Below are 6,000 nucleotides of genomic sequence, written 5' to 3' on the forward strand. Positions count from 1 at the left end.
GTTTATTTATCCTCGGTAAGATCCGGGATGATAGATCATATCCTTGCTAAAACTCATTTTTGGAAAGATCTATCTAAAATAAGAGAGAGGGATATTTTATTATTGGCAAGAATTAAAGATCATGAAGATTGCATGGAGCTTAGTTTGGTATGAAGCTATTTGAAAACACAAACTAAGCTAGGCAAGAACAAACTTAGTTGGTGTGAAGATATTTGAAGACACAAACTAGGAACAAGCTAATGAGATTATCAAGATCATATTTAGCAACACAATTTGAAGAAAGATCCAAGAGCTAATTATGGGCGGAGCTATTCAAGTAGCCTAATCATGTATGGAGATTGATTAAAGATTACTTGAGATATGATTGAATATTTGAAGATCCAAGCATGGATGATTGAAGATCATGCTTGAAGATGTTGAAGGGTAAACTTGGATGAGATGAGACCAAGTTTAGTAACAATATTCCACGAGTCAAACGAATATTATTTGGGAAGACCAAACTTGGGCCAAGTTTGGAAAGAAGATCGAGAGATCTTCGATGACCATCTTTGGTGAGATGGTTGTGTATGCCTTGGTAAGCACATTCCCCGGGAAAGGGGACTTGCTTAAATGATGTGAGAAAGGAAGAAGCTGTAGGCAGGAGAAGCTCGGGTCGAGTCAACTGCTACGAGACGGACTGAAGGAACCGGGAAGGTTGAAGGACATAGATTTGGGTGCAACTGGCTAGAACTCAGTCATTTTCAGCAAAGTGGGCAATGTTGCAACTGGGTGTTGCAACATCTAACTTTAAAAGGTGTCCAAGTTAAAAAGCCGCGAAGAATTCTAAAAGAGGAAGGTTTATTTGGACGTCAGTGCGTCTATATAAGATATACTAGTTGAATATTTAGGATGAGCCACGGAGTGAGAGACCCTTCGGTGAATGTTGAAGAGAGTGGGCATCGGGCAATTTTAAGAGTATATTCTTTGTCTTAAGAGAGTAAGGGAGTGATGTAATCTTTATTCTATAACCTCTTTTAGTAGATTGTTTCTGCGGACTTGGCCCCCCAGATGTAGGCAAAGTTGTGCCGAACTGGATTACCAACTTGCATGTCTTCTTTCTCTTGTTTGATTGTGTGTTTGTGTCCAATCTTTGAATGAGTTTTTGAGTGACTAACCTTACCACACTGTCTACCTGAACCATCATATATATATTTATTTAAATCTATTAATCTTTCCCAAACTTCCAATATTTTTTTTTGAATAAATTGACTATTTTACCCCTATGGGTTAACACCATCAAGGGCTTGTTAACAGTTTTTCTCTTTTTTCTTTGCTTAATAAATCATATAGTTTTAAAACGAAAAAAAAATCTCTATTCTTTTTTTTTACAAAACTGGGAAACCTCAAGGTCTTTTTTTTTTTTAATTTTGTTATTAGATTTTATATGTACCTTTAGTTACTTGACTAACGCCTAGAAACTCCAATTCTTATACCAATCAAGTCTTTTGGGATGTTCTACATTTGGGAAGGAATAATATTAGTTTTACCAACAATATGAATTTTACAATGTGTAGGGTATGTAAGAAAATAATTTTGAGACACCTTTGATGCTATAAAGGTTAAGAGACTAAAAGGCATGTGGAGAATATCTACATAATTATCTTTACAAGGGAGATCTATCTGAAGACACAAGTATATTTATGGTCATAATTAAATAATTGTGGAGACAAAGCTATTTATGACCATAACTATTTGAAGACCAAGGACAAATCTATTTGAAGGCACTAATATAGTTCAAGATGATTGAAGCCCAAGCATGGATGAATGAAGATCATGCTTGGAAGATATTGAAGAACTAAACTTAGATAAAAAGTGATGAAGTTTAATAAGAAGATATTGAAAACCGAACTTGGATGAATGAAGATCAAATTTGAAAATTGTAAACAATAAACTTGGATGAATAGAGATCAAGTTTGGAAAGAAGATTTTGAACATTTTTTTTAGACCATCTCTAGTGAGATGGAGACGCCTTGGTGGATGCGACCCTCGGGAGAGGACCTACGGATAAGATGTGAGGAGGCAAGGTTGTCGCTGGTAGTGCATGCTCGGGAGGAGTTGATTGCATCGACTTGGACTGACACACTCAGGATCATTGGGGGCGCCACTAGGTCGCGTTGCAATGGAAGCTAGAACTCAGTCAAGATCAGTAGGTGGGCCACGTTGAAAGCTGTGTTAAAACAAGAGTTGCAACATCTAACTTTGGAAGGTGTCTAAGTTAGGAAACCGAGAAGATTCTAAAAGAGGAAGGGTCTATATTTGGGACATTAAGATGTCTATATAAGAGACCTTGGTCTGAGATTTAGGATGAGCCACCAGAGAAAGTCCCTTAGGTAAGGGTGAGTGAGAGTAGGTATCGAGCAATCTAAAGAGGGTTATTCTTTATTTTTGTGAAAATGAGTGTGAGAGTTATACTCATTATTTTTCATCTCTTTTAGTGGATTGTTGATCTCCGGGTTTGGTCCCCCTAACATAGACATGTTATGCCGAACTGGGTAACCATTTCATGTGCCTCTTTTCTCTTACGTGTTTGATTTTACATTAAGTATGTATGTGTGTTTATATTACATGAGAGATTGAGTTAAAATCACCACACTAGTACTCCTCCGGAACTAACAACATCCATTTGAATGCCCACCTGTTTCTGCAAATTGGTAAATTCAGATATCAATTTTAACATGCTTATATCCCAACATATATATTCAAATGAAATGATATTGTAGAGACAATTATTTAATTGAAAAAGGAACAACTTTTCTATTTTGTATTCCACTCGGTTCAACCTCTAAGACCATGAGAAAAGCCAATCAATCTTCATGTTCTGCACAATTACATTAATAAGGGCTATATCTCATAAACCTCAAATGCATTAAATCTAAAAGTTTGCAAGTACTTAGCTAATGTCAAACTTTACAATTTTCTTATTTTACTCTTCTCCAAATGCTACCTCTAACAACGCTGAAATTGAAGATAAATTTATGGTATTTCAATAACAAGATTCTGAAACTTATCGTCTTTACAACTCTTTCGGGCTATTTAGTTAACATAATTTTACATTACCTTGCGGAATAGAATTACTGGAAATGTGATTCCCCAATTCATATTGACTGAAATATTTTACAACACAGTAATAGTTAGAATATAATATTATTATGTTTGGTTAGGTGAAAATTTTATATTACCAATTGTTTTTTTAGTTAAATATCCTTACCTAATAGCTGTCAAATATATCAAAATTCATAAGATTTTGATTTAAATATCAGAACTGTTTAATAATAAATATATGTAATTATATAAAAAATTAAATATTTAATTTTTTATCAATATTAATTAGTACAAACTAAATTATTTCAAATAAAATTTATTTTTTCCCCAAAAATAATATTTGAAAATAAAAATTAATCTGAACTACTTTTCTGATCTCCAACCAAATATTTCAGCATATACATTTTTATATAAAACATGTGTGGAAAGAAAAACAAAACATGAAATTTTTAAAAATTTTGAATTTAAAAAAAATCGATGTCTTTGTAATTTTATTAAATGTAAACAGTATAAAAACAACCCTCACATTACTGTGAATTCTACGTTACCATCTATTGAGTTGATAATGTTCTCACACTAAGAAACCAAATGGGATACCTGTTTCAGATTCCAGAAATAATCTAATATTACCCAAATTAAATGCCTTTGAGTAATTATATAATAATCCAGACATTAGCACCCTGTTACTTATCATATCTAGGATTTTATGAACCCCTAGAATTGATGAAAGAATACCATGCATATCTTGAAACTCATAACAAATCAAGATACTCACCTACAATCTTTCCAAGATCGCATCACAAAAAGAATTAAATACTATCAACCTTGCCATCGCCACCACAATATATAATGATATAGGGAAAGGGAAGTCGGATCCTTGGCTTTTTGGCAGATCAAATTTGAGTGACAATGGATGAGGTAGAGGATGATCACATACTTTTAGATAGAATTAGGTCAAATTAAAAAAAAATCGAGAGTGCAGTGATTTGTTAAAGAAAAAATCAAATCTCTTTTTAAATTAAAACCTATCTATCTATATATATATAGATAATTATATAACTAAAGGCCAGCATTTAGTAAAAGGATGAGGTCCACACCTTTATGTTCCACTCAGGGCCTCGTAGATTTTCTTCATCAAGTTTTGTTTTATACCTTGAAGATGCATCGCTGAGAATGCTCAGGTGATGCCAATGCAGTCTAAAACTCAGTCTGGCCAAGCTTTGAAAACAATGTGACGGCTTCAACTAATGACGTATAGCAACCCTGCCAACCCAATAAGATGTCAAAAATCTTATAATTCATCATAAATTCCAATCAAATTAAGTTAAGTCAGTTCCAAGCATCGGAGAATGGGACGGCTTCATATATATCATTGACAAATATTGTAGTTCTCATCACATAATTACGGTCATTTTTTTTAAAAATAAATGTGGATAAACCACAATTTTATTGAATAAAAGAAATAACATGAAACGGAAGATAAATCCTCTCACTAAAAGTGAGGAATAGAACAAAGTACAACAGGAAATAAAAATACAAAAAGAAATACCTGGAAAGGCTGAAGACACTGCCTGGTCCCTCAGGCATGCCCAAACTATCAAAAGGAAAGCCTACTCCTGCGCAAGATCAGGGTCGGAATCACCAGTTTGATTTGAGACTTTAACGCTTAACAAATTGAGTGAGCGTTTAATTTTCTGAGATGCATCATTAAGAGATAGCTGTCGACTATCAGTAGCTGTTGAAAACCAAGAAAGAAGCATGTTAGCAGTGTTAACATTAGCAGTGTTAGCAGTCAAATGGAAAATACGAGTATTTCGTTCAATCCAGATATTCCACAAGATTGCTCGGGAGATGAGGTCCCAAAGAATTCGGTGTTGAGGGATGAAAGATGGTAACCAAGTAATCCAAAGTGAAGGAATTGAATGTGGAAAAGAATTAAAGTCTAAGACTTGAGAGAAAATGCCCATATTTGTTTCGAAAAATCACATTCAATAAAAAGATGGTTAAGCTTCTCAGAGGCTTGTAACAAAGAACACAGGTATCTGTGGAGTTTTGAATGCTGCACCTTTTCTTGAAAAGATTTCTAAGAGTGAGAGTTTTATCTTCCCCAGCTAGCCAGCAAAAAAGTGTTATTTTGCTAGGGCAACGGATTTTCCAGAATTGAGAATTATGCGAGCTATGCATTCGACCATCAATAAAGAATTTATAAAAGGATTTGACTGTGAAATTTATACTTTTTTTTCCAGTGCCCAGATGTGGATATATTCCTGATTATTAGAACAGTCAGTAATGATATCTAAGAGAAAGGATAACATATCAGGGAAGCTGAGTGAGAAAAAATCTCTGGATTATTAATATGTTGGATGAATTGTCTGATATTTATCCAAAGAGAAGTACAATCAGAAAAAAGTGTTGGACAAAGATTTTTGAGCAATTGCCCATCATGCCATCGGTTAAACCAAAAAGATGTGTTAGAACCACTTCTGATAATTTTGTTTATGCAAAATCGAAAGGGTAGTAATGTGGAATTCACTCCCGCTCAAAAATTATTTCTAGGTGGGTTGTAAAATAAGATTCGTTTGAGCTTCTAAATGAATAGTTAATTTGAATGATTTTAGCCCAACTACTATTTGGATTACAAGATAATTTCTATCACCATTTCCCAAATAAAGTTTTGTTAAATAGCTGAAGATTGGGAATTCCCAATCTCCCATGCTGCCATTTTTATCAACAAAAATGTGAGCCGAAAAAGCGCACGCATCAGTCTCCATCTCATTCCCCGCCGCCTTCATATAAAAATAATAGAATCCGAAAAAGCATTAATCTAAATTATATATATGCGCGCATGTGCACGCACAGACACAGTATGGCACACAACACACACTTACATATACCCAGACAAAAATAATTGACAAAAAA

The sequence above is a fragment of the Dioscorea cayenensis genome, chromosome 20 (assembly GCF_009730915.1).
Source record: "Dioscorea cayenensis subsp. rotundata cultivar TDr96_F1 chromosome 20, TDr96_F1_v2_PseudoChromosome.rev07_lg8_w22 25.fasta, whole genome shotgun sequence".
Lineage (NCBI taxonomy): Eukaryota > Viridiplantae > Streptophyta > Magnoliopsida > Dioscoreales > Dioscoreaceae > Dioscorea > Dioscorea cayenensis.